The following is a 12,248-nucleotide window of genomic DNA, read 5'->3' on the forward strand; positions in this document are numbered from 1 at the left end:
CCCACTGCCTCGCCTGCAACAGAGGTCTAGTCATCCCCTGGTTGTTTTATACTAAACAGGAAATGTTTAACCTGGGGAGACCTGAGCTCTTTTCCTCCCTTTCCTGTGTATCCAAGGCCGATCTTAATTGAATCAAGACAGCCATTCTAAATAGGAACAGACTGCGTAGAGAGGAATCTCAAATAGCTAAAATCTCTTTTAGGGAGTATGTCAATCTGCAATCCACCTCCAATATGGAACCGTATTTGTCCTGGATGAATATCACTTGGAGCAGAGTTTTGCTAACCAGATTCAGGCTGGGTATAGTGAGGTGGCATTTAAGCTTCCCACTGGGCAAATTTAATTCTACTAATGTTAATCTGTCCCTGTGACGAAACCTTTCCCCAGAGCTGGCTTCATTTCACTTTCTTTTGTAAATATTAGAGCGTCTATTCTAAAAGGTTTTTAGTTCCATTAATCAGAGCCTGTGCCATTAGAAGCTGTGCAGAGGCTCTGTTGTACCTGCAACCATTGAATTCCCCTTCCATTTTTTGTTCTGTCTGATCTTTTCTAAAATGTGCCCTTGGCAGGAGAAAACAAATGTTTTTTAACAGATTGTAACTGCATAACACTGGCACTTTGCACATTTTTTTACTCTGAGTGTTTCTTTGTGTATTTTTTTATTGAATCAATGATTGTCTGCGATTTTAATGATGCATTGTACACTTGTATTGTGCTTTTATAGCTTTATTTTACTGCCTAAATAAAGATTTTTGAACAAACGATCTTGTTCCTCTGAATTCTGGGACAACTATCATAATATTGATGTTTGGCATAATTAGTACAGAGCTATAATTTGTGCATAAAAGTAACAAAAGGGTGTAATCAGTTTTTAAAGCCATTAGCAGACAGTATCATCAGCAGACAATAAGACAAATATGGTACAAGAGTCAATGAAAGGTATGTCCTGCGCCTTATGCAACCACTGTAGCTTCTAATTAATTAATATGTAAATAAAAAGAAAAGGGGTAAGTATAAAGCATTGCAGAACTCCCTCCCCCCATTAAGATCAAGGTTTCTGAATATTCCACATCTGACTCTCACTGTACGTTTTAACATGAAGTACACAAACAAAAGTGACAATGTCAATGTCAATTCCTGTTGATATTGCAATAGACGATAGTTAAAAGCAGTTAACACTGTCAAATGCCGAACTAAGATCCATAAATATCATATGACTAGACCCTAATTGTGCAAGTGTGTATTTGTTAACAATGATGTAAATGGAGACATTGCTATTTGTATCTGATCCTGGTTACTATCTATACTGTAGATCAGAACAAATATTATTTTTAATTGCCCATATAGATAGTCTATGCATTAGAATATACCCTGAAATTCTAACAATGAGCTGATTAAAGATATTGGTCTATACCAACTAGGATCACCTTCATTGCCCTTTTTAAAGAGCGGGAAAATCAACGAGTGTGAATAAGAATGAGGAAGCTCTGATCCTGAGTTGATTCTGGGATAAGTCATGACCATATCCCAATTATGAATATGCGAGTTTAGAAAAATAGAATATGGATGATGGGCACTAAAATTTCGTATGCTAATTCTAAAATCAACAGAAACATTATATCAATGTTTTAAAATGCAAATGTGGTCAGTGATACTCTTATGACTGCTCTCACAATACCGGGAGAGTAATTTAAGAATATTAATTAAAACCTGTAATAGAGATCGTTCATAGCCTCACCATGCAGATTGTGGCAAAACTTGGATATAATACCAAATATAGATACATTTAAATTTTCTGAAAGCTGAAAGTAAAATTAACATAAATATAAGTTAAAATCTTCCAGAAGGATTATGGAATAATAATAATAATAAAACAATGATTGCACTAATTAAAAACATCTTTACAAAAATTAACAAGTCATTTCGAATGATTTCTAAAGCATAGAAGTATAGCTTTAAAATTAGAAGACTTAGAGCCATACTACGATTTTGGCAGTCCTGCCTTGGACCGCCACACCAGCACCCTGCGGGAGGACTGCCAATGCCATTACCATTGGATTCCAGCCCCCGGGAGAAGGTGGTCCCTGGTGCCCAGGGTGGTCCATGAGGCCCCCCATTACTATCAATTTATTCCTGGGGAGGTGGTGGACCCCGGGGAATGGAGTCCACATGGCCCCTGCACAAATTTGTATTTGAAAGCCCCTAGGAGATGGTGGACACATGTGCCCTGGGGGGTGGTGGTACCCAGGGCCATCTATCTCTCAAAGAGGCAGGCAATGCACTCCCCCTCCCTTCTGTGAACTCAGGCCAGCCCACGAGGTGTTAGTCCCTGGGCCGAATATGGCCTGGAAGTAGGCCACATGTCCCTCTCCCACATTAAAATTGGCATTTTGGCCCCAGGGAGGAGGTGGTCCCTGGGGCCAGTGGGGGGTCCACAAGGCCCCCCCATTGCCATTAATTTATCCCGAGGTGGTCCCCAGGGCACTGGGGTCTGTGCAACCCTCACACAATTGTATATCTTGAAGCCCCTGGACACATGCGCCCCCTCCTTTATATGTAATAAAGCAATCATTTCCCCAGGACCTGGCCCACCCGGGGGCTTAAGTAAAAACAAGAAACAGGGGTCACTTAAAATTACCTCCTATATTTAACAAAAATGAATACCATAATATATTAACGAGAGTAACCCATTAACTAAAACACATTTAATCACTATACTACTGAAAACAATATTAAAAACATCAATATTATTCAAAACAATATTAAATACCTCAAAACACGATATTCTTGTCAATGATATTCTTGCATCACGATATTTTTGCATCAAATTATTATATTTCCAATATTCTGTCTCCCGATATTTACAACTCAATATTTTGTCCAAATGCTCCACTTGGACATGGACGGGTGCAGAAGGGCTTGATTTAGCACTGGTAGTGGCCAGCAGGTGCACAAGTGCAGGGTTCTGCATAGCAGGAGATGTGAATGCGCTATAAAGCATTTAGTTATGCTCTGCCAAATCCTCCTCTCTGTCAGTTCGGTGAAGCCTTGGAGGTGTAGTTCTCTCTCACCCAGGCAGGAAATTACAGTTCACAAGTGCAGAATCATAATGCTCTTGGGAAAAAGACAATGGCCTTGCTAGTAACTGTGGATAAGGGTTGGATAAATGTTCTAATTGTAAATCTGCATTGAGTGTAACACCCAAGGATCTGCAGGTATTTGCACCATGCTCACTTTGCTGCTCTGCCACCACAAACTAAAGGGTCAGAAATTTAATGTTGTACCTGTAGGAGAAAATACTTAGTGCACCTTCAGCCCTAACAAATGCCAACCTCTTTCCTCTATGGGAAAACAATTGCCTGGAAACTGGATGGCTGATCTCACCCACTGAGTTGCTAGTTAAATCTGCTGTGAAAATGGCTGATAAAGCAGGTTCCTTGCTCTCCTGTCCCTCCCAACAATATGATTCGTAAGCTCTTCTTAATGATTACTGTTCCTTGTCCAAAGACACAATAGCAGAACATTATTTGCTTAGTATTTTAAATCTGTTTTTCGCTAAACAATAGATTGCTGAATTCACTTTAATAGTTGCCATGTTGCCCAAATAAGAGGCCCTTTTTCTTCCGTAAGTGAATTGAAGATGTTGTCTTTCGATCAAGGCAAACTGCTTGTTGGCCAATTAGAAAGTAAGCCAGTAGCAATTTGTGAATCTAATTGAAGGACAAATTACATGCAGAGGTTTCTTTTGGCAGGAGGATCAGGTAAGGTTGAAAAGTTTCTATGGATCTCCACCATATAGAAGGAAAAGGGCATTTTGACCTTAACATGTTGAGCACCTATTTTTCTAGAGGTAAACACAGTCTTCAACTTACATAATGTCCTGCATATTAGGAAAGCACCACCTCTGGAGTTTTTCCTTGAAAAACAGATGCAGGGTCATCCAGATGGTCCCCAACAACATCAATGCCTCTTATCTGGAATAATTGGGATGAAGACCACACTCCTAAGTAAATCTAAAGGTATGTATTGTTTTGTTTTCGTCTGAAGGAATAAACTAGAGCATTTTTATTAGACTCTGATATATTATCATTATCAACCATAGCCAGTGTCATTCCCAGTATCATCAGTATCTGAGGGTATTGGGGCTCTGAAACTCAAAATCCGCATGCAAAAGACCGTTGCCTGCTAAATCCCCTGAAACAGATCTGGAGCATACAGTGCGTTATTAAATAAAATAAGCCATCTTTTTGATGTATGCACACCATAAAGTCTGCACAATACAGGACAAAGTTTCAAAAGCAATGTAATCTGTTTTATTTGTAGTTTATATACCAGCTTGTGTTGGCACACCGCTGACGTTTGCTAATTTTTCTCACTTGAGGTACCAGTGGAAATCTGGCGAGGGCTTGACTGACTAAGACTTCAGTGTCTTTGTTTTTTTTTTTTTTAAAGTTAACATGGCTTGCTTGACAGAAATCACTACAGTGAACTGGATCTTTATATTAAATTTGTCTCTATTTATTTATCCTTCCTCATCCTATTGTAATAAAGTAATTCAGTGGCATAGCCCTATCCCTCACTCTTACCTGCCGCCACCGCAGGGTGGCTGTAGCAGCAGGAATCGCCAGCACCGCCCCCCCCTCCCCTCTTAGATACTTCCGCCGCAGGGCGGCCATAGGTCTAGCTATGCCACTGAAGCAAACTTATGTTTAGCAACCATTTTGAGCAGAAACACTCAACAGAAATAAGAGAGTACTTAGTGTAATTTCTGTCACAAACGAACCTATGAAATGTGGCTGAAAATCTGCTTTAGCAGAAGCCATGAAAAGACTGGAGGATGCTTGAGCAATATTTCTTTAAAGAGGTTAAAATTAGTTACAACTTCTTACCAAGTGCAACTGCACTGAGAAGATGAGGGCGGGTGCAATCAATACCTTTGCTTCTCCTGGAGACTGCTCTACATGTCAGGAAGAGCAACTGCCTGGAGGCGCCATGACAGGAAACAAAGTAGCAGAAAATGAAGCAACTCTATGTATGGGGCGGAGTTCACTGACAGAAATAAAATTCCCCGAAACCCTCATGATGCAATTGAAAGCAGTATGGAAAGCTGACTGATCAAAAGCAAGAGACAAAATGAAAACGTAACTCAGAGCTGCATCACTGCTCAAGGGTAAGAGATGGCAAGGCCCTCAAAAGTCACATGAAGCCATGAACTTTTGGATAAAGTAGTTACCATGAAAGACAAATAAAGTTAATAGCTAAATACTTATTATGTGAAACAAATAGTGAAAACCAGGCGGCATAATGGTACATGCAAACAGATTTGTCAAATAAGCAAGAGTGCTTGACAGTGAACATCAAGAAAATATGGCATGCGGAGGGCAGGCAGGTTTTCTATTGGGGCCATTGATAACTGACTGGTGGGCATCAATTGTTTCAATATTGATTAGCACATCCGCAAGAGCCAAGGGGAGTTTAATTTGTTGGTTCCAACTTGGCTGCTGTCAAAAATAAAGCAGCACACAGATTGGCACAAAATCTTTTTTCACTTGCTTTTTGCAGTGCACTATTTTGGAATATATATTCCAACTCACAGGTATTTGCCTTCCTTTCTCCTGGCAATGTGATTATTTGCTCGACCTTGCTACTAATGGAGGATGGTAGAGGTGTAGGGGGGCCCACAAAGGTCTCTAGGCCAATTCCCGAGTCAGACACAAATGAACAACAGAATATTCTTAAAGTGACCAGTGCTCTAGCTTCACCTATTGAGAAAGACAAGCAGTGGTCCGCACAGGTAAGCGCGGTGGGCGGAGGGGCGAGGGGATGCCGACAGACAATGGAATCGGATTTATTTATTTATTTAACTTTCCCTATTCCATCGTCTGTCGACTTCCCCCCACCCCTGACCCACCTCACCACCCCACTGTGCTTACCTGGACAGACAGCTGCAGAGCAAGACACAGGGCTTCCCTTAAGAAATGAAGGCACAATAATTTCCCTTACGGTTACATTGAGGGGACATATAGAGTCTGTGATCTTGTTATGTGATTTTACTCAGTATATGCCATTTTACTGTCAACATGTAGGAAAATTCGTCAATTTGTAAATTCAAGCAGTTCTAAAGAACTTAACACTAAAAGAAATAGTACTGGTAGGGCTGCGTAGATGTACAAGAATCTATCAAAATGCTGGACTCATATTTCCAGCATCCATTTGCGCGGTCTCATCTTTTTCAAGGCACATCTCTTCAGGTTGGGGGTCCATGGGCCTTAGGGCATGCTATCTTTTTCAGAGCTATGTCAGGTGTCCTGGCTAAACATCATCTCTTACTATATGTGGTCTGCGTGTTATTTGGCCTTCCTTCTCCCACCTTAGATCATACATGTGGTGGCTCTACCCAGATGTCCAGCAGTCCTCCGTTTCTTCTAAGTCTCCCCTTCGGCTCATTCTCCGGGTGCCTCAGTTTGCTCCTCCCCTGAGCTATCATTATCTATGGAGTCTTCCTCTCGTCCATTCTCTGGGTGTTTCCATAGAGCATCATTTCTGTCAATAAATCTGCAATGGGGCGAATCCGTTCCCCCTAGCCTCTTCTCTATTCAGCGCCCTTTCCTCAGCTTTTGCCTATCTTGTGACATCTTCCCTCCAGAGTTGCACACTGGGGCTCCTGGTAGCCTTCCGGTTCATGGCTATTTGCCTCTTGCCTAACACCAATGCTAGGTCTATAAACCTTGGTCCAACGTGCTGTCAGTTTTGGAAACAACCCCAAAATACATGTCTCCAGAGTATAGGGAGGAGACCTCCTGAGTGCCTTCTTCAGGGTCTCAACTATAGCTTCCCAGTAGGGTCTTAGGGCAGCGCAATGCCAAATTATATGTGTGAAGTCGGCATCTAATTGGTCACATCTGGGGCAAGTAAGAGGTTCACCTCCATACAACACCTGTAATCTATGTGGTGTCATGTATGTCATATGTATATAATTAAATTATACATATTTTAGCCTAGAAATCCTAGATATTTTCTGCATGGAGACTAGGGTTCACTTACATTCTGGGTCCGTCAGTTCTCTTTCCAGTATCTTTTCCCATTTGGTACGTAAGACTAGCAGCGGACGGCACAACATTGCCATAAGGGACTGTCTGTCTCCCCCCCCCCATAGGTTCCTCAATGTTCGAAGTAGCGCTTCATAGGTGAGGAATTGTACCGGCGGCAGGCCGTACTGTTCAGTTAAGTCTCCCAGTAGTAGCATGGCACCCTGGTGGTAGCAATATCCTAGTGTAACAATTCCTACCTCCGTCCATGTCCTCATCTGCGCTGCAGTAAAATATATGACAGGCTCTCCATGAGGTAGGCCTACCAGAGGCAGCACAGGTGCATATAACTTTGTTTCTGCCATCTTTGAGACACATCTGTGCCAGCATTTGAGCGCCACAAGAAATAGCACCCCAATGTTTGAGAGAGTAATTTGTGTGGTAAGCAACCCAGCTATTTAGCATTCTGATTTCATTGCGAGCCCAATGGCTCCCAGTCCCTCTCTGTCGGCCCCACCGATCCATTTTGATAGCCATTGATGCTGTGAGGCCAGGAAATATGACTCAATGTCCTGAACTGCCAATCCTGCCTCCTCCAGGGGCTGCCCAAGTATGTCCATAGAGACTCTTTTACGGCTGCCATCCCTAGTTAAGTCTAAAGCCCTCACATACCTACATGTTATTTCAATGTGTTTTTAATTTTAAGTATCTGCACTTCCATCTAGTTTGTCTTTTCCCTGCTGGAAACTTGATAAACGGTCAGGCATGGAGGTGACAACGATCTGTCTAAGTCAAACAGAAGCATAGACCCAAGGGAATGATCTGTATGACCATTGCATATTTCTTGGCCTTCTCAGGGACATCGAGTAACGAAATGGAATAGTAGCTGTTACAATAAGGTTATACTAAAACTGAAGGTTCCACTGTAGTACTTTCACACTTTATCCACAACATGAATTCAGGAGCTGTGGAGTAAATAAAATAGGTGCTCAAACAACTCTACCCTTGCACCTGAGACTACTATGGCTCCACCTGAGAACCAATCTTTGGGATGTCTAAAAATGTAAATGTTCCTGGATAGCCCAACAAGGTTGGTGTATCAAATTTTTCTTTATTGCTTAGAGGGAACTTTCTGAATATGAATAGATGAAACCTTCCCACTGGAAAACCTTGAAGAAACATGGGATGTTTTATTTTTCATTTCCTACTTTCGTCATAAGTAAATGAGATGAAAGAATTGGGGTATTCACTGATCTTGTTTTTTTCTGGACCAATCACAGAATCAGCTTTTGGGTCAAGGAATTTGGATGGAAAAGAGGGAAGGAATATTTTGAAGAGTATGTACCCCATATGAATCCTTTCAATTAAAACAGAATACATGTCCAAAACAAAAATAATTAAGATGAGATTAAAAAGAAACTAAAGAGGCTCAACATGCAAAACTGAAATTTAGCCCCTCAATATTTCATACCCTGGTCAGTTCTCAAAAAAGACAAGAGAGCAAAGAGGAAGAGGGAAGTAAAAAGTAACTCTGGTTCTTATTTAGAGTTTGCCGGACTCGATACTGGGTCACAAACACAGTGATGGCTCTTTCGCCATATTTCAAGAACATTATAATCTGTGGGACTTGTAATATGTTGGAAGGGATATCCACCAAATATTGATGGAGCATCTCATCTGCCAAACTCTGTTTTTTTTTTACACACACACAAATACAAAGCACCAAGCCATAAACCGCCTAGACAAGATTTTTTTTTTAACTATATGCACATTACAAATGGATACATTTATAAGATTTGGCACACAGGCAGCAACTAACAGTATTAACTCCAAGATTTCAATTTCCACAATATGGATGAGGTAAGTAGATGCGGAGTTAGAATTGTAGTGGGGAATATATATTGTTGAAGGCAAGTGATGCATATTTTTACATACAAGGCATTTATCAACAATAAATTATATTATAGCCCGCCGCCACCTTGATTAGCTGTAAGTATTCTTGCAGCCTTGTATTCCACCTGCTGTTCCCACCGGCTTGCCGCAGACTAGGCATTTGCCTGAAGTGACAGGTGAAGAGGGGCTGCAAACCCCCTCCATCCAATAAACCTGTTTCATGCTGGCTTTGTTGATTTATTAACAGTAGGACTATTCTCAAACAACATTTAAAATGGATCAGTATTCTGAGGGCTGCTTTTGAGGCGGGTTGGTATCAGAATATCATTGTCAGCATATTGTTTGATATAAATATGGCACTCCAAACATTGTTTGCAAATATATCATCCCACTGGAGTTACCACAGGAAATTTTCATATTATATCTGTAATAATATTTAGGATACAATATTTATGTCAGCCATACAATCATTGAGACACATATGTCTGTAAACATCAGCTTTCAGAGTGCTGTTACAGAGTAAATGGAATACTATTCCTCAGTCTTAGCACACATAGAGATTTTAAATAATACATATACACATAGTGTATTTTATTTACTCAGTAACAGTGAAAAGTGCATTTTTTTAATAGGCTTACCTATATAATATCCTGTTTGTTTCTACTCTGTTTTCACTTTCAGTATGTGCTTAACACAGGTATTCCATTATGTGTGGAGGAGTGGATGTATTTTACAGTAGGAAAAAAGGGGGTTGGGTGTGTTTGCATGGTATTCTGTTTGTGCATTAATGAGTTTGTGCAGGCCAGAAAGGGGGAGTTGTGATATGGCCCACTTGGACATTTTCAACGAGGGCAGCAACTACACTAAGGGGGCATATTTACAAGCCACAATCGCAACCGGAGCATCATTTTATTTGACGCTCCTGTGGCATGGTGCCATTTTCCATATTTACAATGTGGCCTTTTCTGACGCATCCTCTGAGGCAAAGGGCCATGCAATGGGTGTTGCTGTGTGTGTTTCACTGCAACACCTAATGCTTTATGACGTTGCCCCAGACTTACAAGGCTGAGGCAGCACCAAAAACAGCACTATTCTAACACCATGGACTAACAGTCATTAGAATGGCAAAACGAGGAGAAATCATTAATTTCTCCTCGTTTTTGCTCTTCACATGTGTGCTGCAAATTGCAGCACACATAGAAAGAGCAAATCGCCATGAATGAGTCTTTATATCCAGGAAGGTGTCCCTTCCTGCGCATAAACAATCAGCCCTGTAGCGCAGTAACCCTTGCAACATGGCGGCAGGGTGCCTGCACTGGTGCTAGGCAGCTTTTTTGTGCCAGCACTAGGGGAAACACAGGGGTGTGCCATATTCTTGTGAATAAGGAGCATCCTTGCGTTTTAAAAATGTTGGAGTGCGGCGCCGCTGATTTTGGTGCAGCTCCGCACTCTGACTTTTTTTTGTAAATATGCCCCTAAGTCTGGTTCTGAAATGCTATTAGGTATTAGTTCCATACCTAAGGGGATATTGTGTGAATCTTAAAAATCAGTAATGTAGTAAGCATATAAAGCTACTACTTTGTGGATAAACCAATAGTACGGGAGAAGAATTATGATTTGGTGTTTTGGAGCTTCTCGAACGCATTGCAAAAGCTTATCTTGTACTGTTACAGGTGAATTAGTGTGAAGAAGAATCAGGCTAAAGATTTACCTCTACATTTAGCATCTTCCCCCAGAAACTGGAGGATGTTCCTTTGGCACTCAACTCTTAATCAGATCCCATATATCCTTCATAGCACTTTTCCTAACAAAACCAACATAATTAAAGGCAGCTTACTTATCTCACTGTGCTTGAACTAAGCATCTAGCAGCAATACTTTCAAGGACCTGCTCGGTTGGGCTTACCATATGAACCTCTTAAGTCAGGTCTCCACTTCGTCTTCTTCTTTAGTACAGTTGGAGATCAACATGGGCAGATCACAACTTCTCATCATGGCTTACACACACTTAGGTCTCCAACAGCAGACTCTATTTACTATAAAAACTGCCACCATGTCAGAACTCACCTAAAGATGAAGTCAGTGGGCAGCCAGACCTGTTCTGGAAGCAATTTGTAGTTGTGTAGTGACCCCTGAAATCAAGATAGTTATTTAGATAATACAGTGGTAAAAAAACTTTAAAAGGAAGTCACTGAGATGGAAGAGCTTCCCACTAGATAATACCTCTCTATAATTGATTAGGTTACATTTATTCAATAGGAATATTTCTAGAACTGATATACCCTCAAACTGCAACTACAACTTAGAATACATCATTCAGTACTTTCCTTATTGTCAGTTGCATCTCAAGACTGCTTTGGCCAAATAGAGTGTGGCTATTTCGAAGTCACTGCAGACAACACAGCCTTGACCTTCCAAATTGTGGTTGGATGTGCCATCTAACACTCAATGACAAATGACTGAATCACTCCCAAAGGGAAGGCAATAGTTTTTGCTGTGATGCTTAGCAAAATATTTCCCAGCAATTGAACCTTTCATTTCTCAACAGAATGGTACATAAGCATTGGTCTTATCTGTCAAAATATGCTTTTCTCTTTGACATTTTAAAGGGGTGGAATCAGCCTGACTAAAGCAAATGCCAGACAGATGAATACACTTCACCACTGGAAGGATGAAAGAAAGGTTAACGTTCATAATCGCATAGTACTGTGAAGGGTGAAGTAAACAACACATCCAAGCTGATTTACAGATTGTAAAAATGTTAATTAGATGCATGCTTTCATTTTCACAGTGAGAGAATCAGCTGACACCAAGGCAATGTAGACGCTGAAGAACTACATTTTTAACGACAAGCCCCACGTGGTTTGTAGAAGTTTACTGCAAAGCACAGAAATGACATTTAGATTTCATCAGAAAATTATTGGTACAGCCACAAAGAGGACTCTGACAAGGCCTATCTTATGTCACCAGTAATAGCTGCTCTCTAAAAAGAGGTTAGGCCCAGATTAACAAAGATTTTGCACTGGGTTTGCAACACAAAAGGAGCACAAGCCTGTGTAGAATGTTTTTTATGCACTTTACAGTGCAAAACGTATTTTACACTAGAAAGTGCTGTTTCGCGTTACTCTGCATCAAATGATTAGTACATGGGTGCTCCGATGCAACCTACTATGCTTTTTTTATGCAAAACCCTATCTACTAACAATTGGAGACAGGGATTTGCACCAGAGAGTAACTTCACTTGAAAGCAAGCATGTGTGCTGCACTGTACAGTACACAAACAAAGTAGGAAATATTTTAAAGTTTGTCTAGACATAGTATTTTGTAC

General features: G+C 40.8%; 1 protein-coding gene across 1 annotated transcript in view; it reads left to right on the plus strand.

Annotated features, from left to right (window-relative positions):
- GRID2 (glutamate ionotropic receptor delta type subunit 2) overlaps nucleotides 1-12,248 on the plus strand; it is a 2,613,212-nt gene that overhangs the window by 1,406,658 nt on the left and 1,194,306 nt on the right. The gene's annotated exons all lie outside the window — the stretch shown is intronic.

This window comes from Triturus cristatus, chromosome 2_2 (assembly GCF_964204655.1).
Source record: "Triturus cristatus chromosome 2_2, aTriCri1.1, whole genome shotgun sequence".
NCBI classification, from domain to species: domain Eukaryota; kingdom Metazoa; phylum Chordata; class Amphibia; order Caudata; family Salamandridae; genus Triturus; species Triturus cristatus.